Genomic DNA, 12,748 nt, shown 5'->3' on the forward strand with positions numbered 1-12,748 from the left:
TTAAACTAAAAGGAAAATAAAAATGAAGTAATAATGATAAGCCCCTTCCCCAAACTTAGAGTTCACATTGTCCCTAATGTGACATGAAGACCATGGAGAGAAAACTTACCTCAAAAGACTTGCCACATTAGTATAGCGGTGGTGGTGGTGGGTTGTATGGGTGAAACTGTGGTGGAGCAATAAAGTAGTGTTCATCCGCAGAACTCATAGTCCACCTAGTTTCCAAAGCATTCAATTCTTCCACATGAATACGCCCATACTCATTCTTTTGTACCATGTAATCATTGTAATGTTGATGATGCGCTTGATGCGACTGTATTAAATATTGATTTTGGCGGATGATATAATCCAGTCGATCATGCGTACGCTGAGTGTGGTCATCAATAGGCCCACCGAGTGCCAAATGTGATGTGGGGTTACTAGAACCTGCACCATCAGCCCCTCCTCGTCCACAGGGTCAGTGTCAGTTGCTTCATTGGCCCTTCAACGCTTATAATGCTGCCCATGTAACGCCATAACTCCAGGGACCGTTACGGTGTGCCTTGTAAATAGTGTTAAACTCGCTAATTGAGTCATTTGGCTAAAATCGTGTAACTAAGTATGATTAGCGGTTTAGGGATTAAAATTTTTGGTTAAGATATAACATTTAGTATATACATTGGGATCCCAAAAATATAATTTAAAGGTCTATTACAAGAAAATATTTACATCAGGCCGATCTAAGCGACAAAACAGGGTTTAACCCTAGTTCCTCTTCAAACCTCGGCCGTGGTGGTTGAGCAGTTGCATATGTACACATCATCACCTAAGCTCTCCAACTCAAGGATGGTCCAGCTTTCTTTTGCCTTTACCTACACCACATAGCACCTGTGAGCCGAAGCTTAGCAAGAAAACTTAATATGCTCATGAACGGTAATAACATGTCATCAAGTCATAAGGCATACGCCTAGCAGATATAGCCCTATTCCAGCAGGCAGTAGATCCACGTAATGTTTAGTATAACACATCAACCAATGACCATAATAGTCATCCAGGGCTTTTAGCCCAAAATAGAAACATAACGTTGAGTATAACACATCAACCAATGATCGTAATAATCATCCAGGACTTTCAATCCAAACAAATAGGTGACAGTCGCAAAAGTCACTGAGTTGGGTATAGCTCCCTTTAGCCTTGTGACGATAGGGTCACCGGGACTTAACAGACAAGTGAACTTTTATTAGTTCAAACAGGATAGGTGCATGGTGACTAGTCACCAACATAACCTTCCTCATGACCATAGAGTCATAACCTTGGAACATCATTCCCTAGCCATGTGACAAACAGTCACCTGGACCTTAGGCCCTGGCTCTAGTAACTAGTCTTAGACTAGGCAAGCACTTATAAGTTCATCGACCTTAGGGTCGGTCCAGCATTAATGCCTTAGAGCCATTCAACGCTGATATTGATTAGATCTAATCTTCATTAGGCCCTGCGTTCAGGACGCTTATGCCGTTTCTAACTCTTAGGTCAGTATCCCTGACTAGTCAGTGCCATATATAAGTAAGCAATGCCACCAAACATATATCACATATCCAATATCCGAATACAAGGCATTCACCATGCTTACTTAACAAATACCAGCACAATTAGGATCATGCATAGACACAAAGGCTCAAGCTCTGAACAATATCATACTCAGTATACAAAGCATGTCCTAATCACATGTTTCTCGTGCATCATATTTAACCACTTGACATGCCTCAACAATAATCATGCATGCCACATTTAATAATCCAACATGCATCAATAATAACCATGCATGTCACATATACACAGGGTGTAGTTTTCTTACCTCAAATTCGAGCTAGAATGAATAAAAGAACGACCCTTGAGAACGATCAACTTTAGTCCTTTAGCGGTCACCTAGTCATGACGAAATACGGGACACCATCAATAAAATGATAATCAAGGGTTCCCAAACCAAGATCTAGCCTCCGGGACATCAATCCCCACTAATCAGGGTAGTAGGAACGATCCCGAGGCCTAAAACCATGTTCCCGGGGTCAAAACGCACAAACGGGCCCAACCCTGCTCAAGGGCTACGGCCCTAACACCTTATGCCGCGGCCCCCAGCCATTCCTGAAGCAAGGGCCGCGGCGCCCAGCAAGCACAAAACTGCTCCACCTGCTTCTTCGAGCTAAGGCTGCGGCGCCCAAGAACAGGGTCGCGGCCCCTAACCCAGAACCATCCCCAAACACGATTTCCAACATCCCAAAGCCTCCAAATTCATGCCTAAACATTACCAAATCATCAAATCAAAGTTCCCAAGCTTCCCAATGGTCCAAAACCATCGAAACCCAAAGCTCAATCGAACCAAAAACTCAATGATTCACAAAATCCAATTCAAAGCTTAGAAACTCTAAAAACTCAAAACTTAAACTTAGATTACCTTCGATTAGGTTGTTTTCCATCAAATCCTTTGGTTAAGAAGCTTCTAATCTTTCCTAGGATCGATATGCCTCGATCCTCGCTTGATTCTGACTCCTAGAACTCAAGATTTCTTCAAAAAGGCTTCGAACGATAAAATGAGCTAACGAGAGAGAGAGGAAATGTTTTCTAACGTACGTTCTATCTGACAAGCTACTTCAAGCTTAAGTAACCTCAAATAAAACCTAGTGCTCGCGGTCCCAAAAACACCACCGAGGACATTATAGTCAAAACTTCCAGAATTTCCTCCTTACCTCAAATACTCCCAATTTATCATCAAATAAACATTCTTATTACCCGATAATCGACCCCGTTATGACAAAACCGCTAACTCATAATATAAGATCGTCTCACGCAGAATAGCTCAAATATATCTCCATAATAATGAAATCTCATTCACAAATTACAATATGCACCCAAATATACAAATATGCCCTCAACAGGCCAAATTTCCAAAATGCCCTTATAATTATAAATACACCCATATGCATGCATTTATCATCATATAATAATATAATTCACATTAACATGCATAAAATAATTTAATATTATAATAAATCAATTATGGCCCTCCCGGCCTTCTAATCAAGGTCCTGACCCTTATTAGGAAATTCGGGGCATTACAACTATCCCCTCCTTATAGAAATTTCGTCATCGAAATTTACTCAAACAGCTTGGAATAAGAATTCCACACAATTGACTCCAGTTTCCCAGGTCGCTTCCTCGACCTCACTATCTCTATAGCATTACCTTAACCCAAGGTACACTCTGTTCAACAGAACCTTATTACTTCTGTTACAATCTGAACTGGCTATTCCTTACCGGAATACTTAACCTTAACCTTCAGATTCTTATTACTTAACTTATGAGTTCCTTTAACCCATGTCCACTGCATGGAAGTACATAACACACTGTATACAACTAACAGTGCCAAAGATAAGGCTGATCCAGAGTCAACCTAACCAGACCCATCCAGGATTCAACTTCCGAGATAATCTAGGGCTTAGCTTGCCCTAACTCCTCACCCCTTTCCATGGTGATACTTTGAAGAAGATACATTCCTCTACCTGGAATTCCACGTTCCTACTTTTCAATTCAGTAAAACTTTTCCATTCATTCTGAAAAGTGAGCATCCAAGCTCCACTCTTGTAGAGTCCAAGAACTTTACTTAGCTAAGTTAGATAGTAGTATAATAGTAATAATAGTATTATCTTTATAACTGTGGATTTTTGGTTCAGAGCGGGATTTATTTGGACACTCATAGTAGTACTTGTAGATTTTCTAAGTTTAACCTATAGTTTAGGAATATTAATTTTAACCTAAGGTTTGATTAATATGGCTGATATTGAGGATAATATTTATTATACTATAAGGTTTAGATAAGAACCAATTAGATAATAGCACATGTTATGTATGGGTTCATTAATGATTAAGTATTTTGAGGATTAAATTTATTAAGGTTAAAATTTGAATACTCTAAGGTCAGTCAGCAGCTTTGAAAACGTTAGAGGGCTTAGTCAAGGCTGTTTACTCAATTTAAATTAAGCTAAAAATGTGTAATTTCGTGTTTAAATAATCAGCGTATGCCGATATATCGCAGCTATAGGGGGCGATATATCGCAGCACGAAGATTCGAAAAACACGAAACGTTGCACGATTGCCTCGAGCATACTGGCCCAGGCGATATATCACCTACAGGGGGCGATATATCGCCTCCCTCAGCATATTTTGAAAGTTTTCAAAAACGTTTTCCATTCAAACCTTCAACCTCTTGATAAGTCCAGCACCTTTCTGAACGAGTCTTCAGCCTCTGCTGAACGATAATTCAAATTATTTTAACTTAAAAAGCCATTATTTTTATTCAAGTTAAATGAGATCTTTTCATTCCTAAACTCTATAAATAGGACCTAGTACCCAGCCATTTATTCATCTATTACTCTAAGTTCAGAGGCTGCAAGTTGCTAGGTGAGTGTGAGAGTGTAAACACTTGGGTTGGGAATTATAAGCTTGATCATTATAAGCTTATCAAACACTTGGGAAGTAAGGTTTTATAGCATTTCGGTTCAAGGTTTAGATTGGTCTTACAAGTCTTCAAGGTATTCCCACACTCTAGATCATTGGTATTATTTTATTTAAGTTCTCATAGTCTTCTACTCAGCCTTCTAACCTTATTCTTTATTTTGGTTAGGAAATCTAAGAACTTGCACATAAGTTTTGGTAAGTACATTCTCAATGGTATAATCCTTCCATTCTTTTCATCCCTTTTCTTCAACTTACTCACCCTGTTATAAATGGTTTTTAGGAGTGTTTCAAAGTCCCAACTCTGTCCTCATATCCCGGTATTTTGGTAAGGAAAATAGGATAGAATCTATATGTTATATGTTTTTATATGTTATCTTATGATTTTTATGTTATGAAATATGTTATGTTAAGTATGTTTGTAGGCTTGGGCATATGACCCATATGACTAACAAGCCCCAAATAGATTATGGGCATATGACTTGCTTAGCTAGCAAGACCCCACTAATCTAATGGGAATATGACTTGTTTAGTCTATGGGACCCCAAGTGATATAAGTGTTATGTATATGTGACTATGTGATATAAGTGTTATGTTATGTTTTTATGAAATTTATGTATATGGACTATGTGTTAGATTTTCCTTGCTGGGCATTAGGCTCACTCCTTTTTGTTTATATGTGCAGGAAAATAGTCTTAGTGGCGGGAAAGGTTCTTGGAAGCTTGGAGAATGTGTATTGAGGCGGAATGGATTCAAGAGCCGAGCGTTTCGATTCGAGGATGTAGTTTTGTTTCTTATGGTTTTTACATGTATTTTTCTGCATTTTATTATGTAAATCTCTTTTTAATTATGTCATGTTTTGATTTTAAAACAATGGGATCCCATATCCTACTTGATATTTTATGTAAGTTTAACTTTTATTTTTACAAGTTTCTTAATAAAGTTATGGTCTTTTCACTTGTAAAGATTTATTAAGGATTAGTGTTTATGTATAGTTTTCGTTAATGGTCCAAAAGTCTAGAGTAGTTGGGTCATTACAGTTGGTATCAAAGCAAACGGTTCCTTCGCATGAAGTTCTCCTCGGTACACACACTCAAAAGCTCTGAATCTGACCGCCAAGTAAGTATTTAAGTTTTAGTTATTTTGCTTATGTGTATAGCTAACGATTTTTAGTATTTATGTTTTCAGTTAAGTATGAACGGAGCTTTAACCTATCAAGATATTCGAGCCATTAAGGCTTTAAAGAGAATAAGGGAACCAAGAAACACCATAGGCACACTAGACAAAATCACTCGGAGATTGATATAAAGCTTTCATATCATGTTACATTTCCATAATGCCTGAATGAAAAGAATAAAAGAATAGCATGAGATTCGTCCAGAATCTCCCAACTAACCTCGGATTTTAAATCCGACCCTTATACCACAATAGGTTTATATCTAACACTGCACAACTCTTAGCTAATCCTGCTAAGACTTTCCATTCAATCTTTTCTGTCTGCGGTTCACTTAGTACTTTTTCCTTTTAATCATTTCTTAAATAAAAATCTCAAACATAAAACTGGCCACCTGGCCCACCAGAAACTCTACTCTAGTTCTGGTCAGATCCTTTAACTAACATATTGCTCAGACAATTACTTTTCTCTGTCACTGAGATGTAATAACAACCCACAAACTAATTCTGATCTGCAAGAAGACTCAGAACTCCTTCCCCAAGGCACCTGTAATATCCTTGCCACCCAAGGACACTCCTGCCCCCAAGGCATTCTTCAACCTTGGCAAATCTCCACAGAGAAAATACGACAATACCATCGTCCAAGACGATCACAAATCCCATTCAAATAAACCTTTGAATGCTCTATTCATCTGATTTACAAACACTTGGCATTAAACAGTTTCCCAAATCATGCTCAGCACTCTCAGTGCTTTTATCTGATAGAAACACAATCTTTTATATAACTTCCTCTCTGATCTCCAATTGGTCCTAACCAGATCCAAGATTCACCTTAGAGAATTCCATCTTACTCAATAACTAAACCTTTAATTCTTACAACTCCGTTGAGCCACTCAAAACAGTGCTTACATCTAATTCCATCCCTGGCACTAATCCCATCACCATTCTAGTCTCCTTTCATATAAAAGAAACCCTGGAAACACATTCAGAACTCACAGACTAATCCAGTCTGTCCTAATCTCACTTGCACAATCTAAGTTGTATCCACCACACTAGCTAAGAGTTCCATGCACCTCCCTGCAACAGAACTCTAGCTCTCAATACAAATGTCATAAGCATACAGAACCATGCACCATGCCAATTATCACAAGGCTTCCCACTCTCAAGCCCAAGAGTTACTATACTTTCCTTGCCATTTAAAATTTCCCCATAACTACTTAGGGCAGTACCTCTCCTTGATTTCCAACTTCCCACAATCACCAAATCACAATGAACAAGCAACCCAAACACTTACACCAAACAAAACCACTAAATTTCTCAATAAAAATTCTCAAAACAGTCCAAATCATCATTTTTTTTCCAAGTTTCCAATAAGAAATCATCAAAAAGGAGATGTGACACTTACTTGAATGTGAGACCTTCATAAATTGTCTTCTTCTTTTTGTCTCCTTGACAAGTGAAACACTCAAAATGAGAAAATGAGCTATGATAAAATGAAAAGAAGGGAGGTTAGGGCTGGTGATTAGGGTGAGAAGGAGAAGAGAATGAAGAAAAAGGTAACAAAATTCGGTATTTAACCCTGTCTGCGCAACACGAGCCGTGGCCCTACCTGTTCAATGTCGCGGCCCACATCAATGTTCTAGAAATCTTGAGGAGTCAGGGTCGCGACTCAACTCTATCTATGCCGTGACCCACCTCAATTATCTAGAAATCCTCAAGTCCTCATGTCGCGGCTCACCCTATCCATGTCGCGGTCTGCCTACACCTTGATAGAATCCATGTGCCACTGTAAGGAGCCATACCGCGACTCAATAAGGCAATGCCGCAGCCCTTAAGGAATTTTTTTTCATTTTTCACGCTTTCCACGATTCCGTATGTACAATAATAAACCAAATATTCATACTTTACAAGTGCAAAAACTTAAACTTAAAATTTTGTTCCAACTAGACTAAAAAGTAAAGAAAGCAATAAAAATATATGGGATGCCTCCCACGAGCATTGTCGTTAACGTCATTTAGTCGGACGCTGAACTCCCCTTCAAAAGGGCTTCAAGAGGATAATTGACTTTGCTTGATCATACACATTGCCCAAGTATGGCTTCAACCGCTGCCCGTTCACCTTGAAAGGATTTCCATTCTTTCCTTGCACTTCCACTGAATCGTATGGAAACACTCTCACAACAGTAAAAGGACCTGACCACCTCGACTTCAATTTTCTAGGAAATAGTCTCAACCATTAATTAAATAGAAGTGCCTGTTGTCAAGGTTGAAATTCTTTTCTAACCAGGTTCTTATCATGCCAAGCTTTGGTGCGCTCCTTATAGATTTTTGCATTTTCGTATGCCTCATTACGAAATTCATCAAGCTCATTCAGTTGCAAAATTCTATTCTCACTAGAAGCATTCCAATCAAAGTTTAACTTCATTGCCCAATATGCCCTGTGCTCTAACTCAACTGGAAGATGACAAGCTTCTCCAAAAACTAGGCGATATGAAGACATACCTATCAATGTTTTAAACGCAGTTCTGTAAGCCCATAGTGCATCATCCAACTTCTTTGACCATTTTTTCCTTGAATTATCCACGCTCTTTTCAAGAACAATTTTCACCTCCCTGTTTGAAATTTCAGCTTGGCCATTTGATTGGGGGTGATATGGCAATGTAGTGCGGTGGTATACACCATAGCGAGCTAAAAGTGCATCAAGTTGTTTGTTGACAAAATGACTCCCTTCATTGCTAATGAGAGCTCGGGGTGTACCAAAAAGAGTAAAAATATGTTTATGTAGAAAGTTCAACACAATTTTATCGTCATTGGTCTTCTTAGCGGAAGCTTTCACCCATTTTGACACATAATCAACTGATAGAAAAATATACTCATTGTTGTAAGATGGTGGAAATGGACCCATGAAGTCAATCCCCCAAACATCAAAAAGCTCAACTTCCAAAATCACATTGAGGGGCATCTCATTTCTCCTTGAGATATTACCAGTGCGCTAACACCGATCTCAAGCCTTCACAAACGAATTATCATCTTTAAATAGGGTTGGCTAATAGAAACCACTTTGCAATACCTTAGCTGCTGTTCTTGTGGCTCCAAAATGCCCACCACATTGTAAATTATGCAGTGGGCAAGAATAGAATGCGTTTCATCCTCAGGTACACAACAGTGAATGATTTGGTCAACACAATGATTATAGAGAATAGGCTCTTCCCAATAGTAATGCTTCACTTTAGAGTAAAATTTCTTCAACTGTTGCCTCGTCATCTCAAGTGGAACAACCTTTGCAACAAGGAAATTCGCAAAATCAGCAAACCAAGGCACAACAGAATTTTCACTCACCTCAAATAATTTTTCATCTAGAAAGAAATCATTAATCTGCACAGCTTTCTCATTCTGACTCTCTTCTACTTCAAGTCTCGACAAATGATCAGCTACCAGGTTTTCAGTACCCTTTTTGTCACGAATCTCCATATCAAACTCTTGAAGCAATAGAACCCATATGATTAAGCGAGGCTTTGCATCTTTCTTAGTCATCAAGTACTTGATAGCAGAGTGATCTATATACATAATCACTTTATTACCAATCAGATAAGGTCTGAACTTGCAAAAGCAAACACTATGGCTAGCAACTCTTTTTCTGTTGTGGTGTAATTCAACTGTGCATCATTGAGAGTTCTACTAGCATAGTAAATGGAGTGAAATACCCTATCAATACGCTACCCCAAAACTGCACCCACGTCATAATCACTAGCATCACACATCAATTCGAATAGTAAGTCCCAGTTTGGAGCCGCAACAATAGTTGCAGATATCAGCTTCTCCTTGAGTACCTTGAAAGCATGAAGGCACTCCTCATTAAAATAAAAAAACTACACCATTTATCAACATTGAAGAGAGAGGCTTAGACACTTTAGAAAAATCTTTGAAAAATCTTCGATAAAACCCTGCGTGGCATAGGAAACTTATTACACCTTTCACTGACACCGGAGGTGGTAATTTCTCAATTGTTGCAATTTTTGCTTTATCCACCTCAATACCATCTCTAGAGCTCTTCTGTCCCAGAACAATTCCTTATTTTACCATAAAATGGCATTTTTCCCAATTTAATACCAGATTTTCTTTTTCACATCGGTTCAATACATTCTCCAAGTTGCCCAAACATATATCAAACGAAGAACCAAAAATATAAAAATCATCCATGAAAATTCCAATGCTCCTTTCCACCATATCCGAAAAAATAGCCATCATGCATCTTTGAAATATTGCTGGACCATTACATAGTCGGAATGGCATTCTCCTGAAAGCAAATGTGCCATAGGGACATGTAAATGTTGTTTTCTCTTGGTCCTCTGGTGCACTAGCAATCTAATGGTACCCTAAATACCCATCCAAGAAACAGTAGTAGTTGTGGCCTGCAAATCTATCAAGCATTTGATCAAGGAAAGGCAAAGGAAAATGATCCTTCCTTGTAGCCTTGTTGAGCTTGCGGTAATCAATACAAATCCTCCACCACGTCACAGTTCTAGTTGGAATGACTTCATTGTTTTCATTCTTCACCACGGTCATACCACCCTTCTTTGGTACCACTTGCACTGGACTCACCCATGCACCATCAGAAATTGGGTAGATCACCCCGACGTCCAACCATTTAAGGATATGCTCAAGTACAACCTCCTTCATATCTGGATTGAGTCTTCTTTGAGCCTCTATTGATGGCTTGCTATCTTTATCCAATAAAATTTATGCATTACTGTTGAAGGACTTATTCCTCTAATATCCGCCAATGTCCACCCAATGGCCAATTTATGATCCTGTAAAACCCTCAACAATTTCTCCAATTCACTTTTTGAGAGGTTAGCTAAAACAATTACAGGTAAAGTCTCCTTCTCTCCCAAGTATGCATACCACAAATGATCTGGAAGAGCCTTTAATTCCAATTGTGGTGGTTGCTGAATAGATGTTAATGGTCGTTCGGGTCCCTCTGCCAACTCTTCAAATTTCTTCATGTACGGTTGGTAAGAATTAATCCAATTTAAATATTCTATCATCTCAGCATCATCATCATCTTCCTCACCACCAATCAACACCGCCTCTAGGGCATCACTACTCACCCTTTTTTTCGAGACTACTTTATCTATCACATCCACACTATAGTAACTATCACTAACCCTTGAATACGGCATTTCCTTGAAAACATTGAATACCACTTCATCTCCTTGAACTCTGAGTTTAAGCTCTCTCTTTTGAGCATCAATGAGAGCTTGGCCCGTGGCTAGAAATGGTCTCCCAAGAATAATAGGTACATAAGTATCCTCCTCCATGTTAAGAACGATAAAGTCAGCAGGAAAAATAAACTTATCCACCTTCACAAGAAAATATTCAATGATACCTCGTGGATGCTTCACTGATCGATCTGCTAATTGCAGAGTAACTGTTGTTGGTCTTGCTTCACCCAAACCAAGTCTTCTAAACACAGATAATGACATCAGATTAATACTCACCCCCAAATCACACAAGGCATGCTTACACTCAAATTTTCCAATTGTGCAAGGTATAGTAAAGCTCCCCAGATCTCTCAACTTTTGGGGCGGCTTCCTTTGCAATATTGCACTACATTCTTCAGTGAGCACCACAATTTCATAGTCTTCAATCTTTATTTTCTTAGAGAAAATCTCTTTCATGAATTTTACATAACTGGGCATCTGCTCCAAAGCCTTAGCAAAAGGAATATTGATATGCAGCTTTTAGAACACCTCTAAAAACTTAGAAAACTGTTTATCAAGAGTAGTTTTTCTAAGCCTCTGAGGATATGGAACTCGGGCTGGCTGGTCAACAATAACTGGATGAATCTTCTTTGTACTCTTGTGATCTTCAGTAACCCCTTGCTCAACAGTATCAGACTTTTCACCAAATCTTCATTCTGAACCATTGATTGTTGTACACTAGACTGCTCAATTTGTTTACCACTCCTCAGAGTGATTGCCTGAACTTGCTCCTTAGGATTAACTTCAGTGTTGCTAGGCAAGTTTCCCTATGGTCTATTATTCAACATATTATCCAACTGCCCCACTTGTGTTTCAAGATTTCTGATAGAAGATCTGGTCTCAGTCATGAACTGAGTTTGAGTGTTGGTGAGAGTCAATAACGCAACTTGTAATTCATTAGGCCTCTGGTGGAGCTTGTGGCCTAGGTTGTTGTGATGAAGAGGCTTGATTCATTGGTTGTTGAGCCATATTCTGCTGAAACTGTCCCTGAAACTAAGGTTGTTGGCCCTAATTGTTTCTCCAAGAAAAGTTGGGATGATTTCTCAACCCAGGATTATAAGTGTTGGAGAATGGATTGTTGAATGGCCTCTGAAAATTTCCCAAAACTTGAACCTGAGCTTGGTCCATAGGAATGTTATTATTATTACTAGCAAGACACAGATCAAGAGAGTGAGAACCACCACAAATTTCACACCTAGCTGCCATTTGAATCGCATTAGCAGACACAGTATTCTGCTACAATTGTTTTGTCAACAAGGCCACTTGTTCTATCAGAGCAGTAATTGCATCAAGTTCATGCACCCCAGCTACCTTTCTAACCCCAGACGACTTCTCATCAGACCACTGATGATTGTTTGTGGCCATGTCCTCTAACAAATCATAAGCTTCATTGGCACTCTTACTCATGAATGCCCCACCAACTGCAACATCAAGAATTGTCCTTGTTGTACCACACAGCCTGTTGTAAAAATTGTGGACCAACATCCACTTTTCTATACCATGGTGGGGACATTTCCTCAATAGCTCCGTGAAACGCTCCTAAGCATCATATAATGACTCCCTATCCATCTGATAGAAGTTATTAATTTCTTCTCTCAATTTAGCAGCATTCGAGGGAGGGAAAAACTTGGCCAAGAATTTCTGAGCAAGGTCTTGCCACGTATTAATAGAGTTTGCCTACAACGAATTAAGTCAGCTCTTAGCTCTCTCCTGCAGAGAAAATGGGAAGAGTCTCAACCTTATAGCATCATCACTGACCCCATTGTATTTGAAAGCATCACACAACTCCAAGAAATTCGCCAAGTGCATATGGGGGTCCTCAGA

At 39.0% G+C, this 12,748-nt stretch overlaps 1 non-coding gene across 1 annotated transcript; it reads left to right on the forward strand.

Moving 5' to 3' along the window:
- The first annotated feature begins 12,419 nt into the window (after window positions 1-12,419).
- Window positions 12,420-12,526, forward strand: LOC133807748 (small nucleolar RNA R71). Its single transcript, XR_009879644.1, has one exon. It is a non-coding gene; the product is annotated as a small nucleolar RNA R71 (small nucleolar RNA).
- Window positions 12,527-12,748: the final 222 nt, after the last annotated feature.

Source organism: Humulus lupulus, chromosome X (genome assembly GCF_963169125.1).
Source record: "Humulus lupulus chromosome X, drHumLupu1.1, whole genome shotgun sequence".
NCBI lineage: Eukaryota > Viridiplantae > Streptophyta > Magnoliopsida > Rosales > Cannabaceae > Humulus > Humulus lupulus.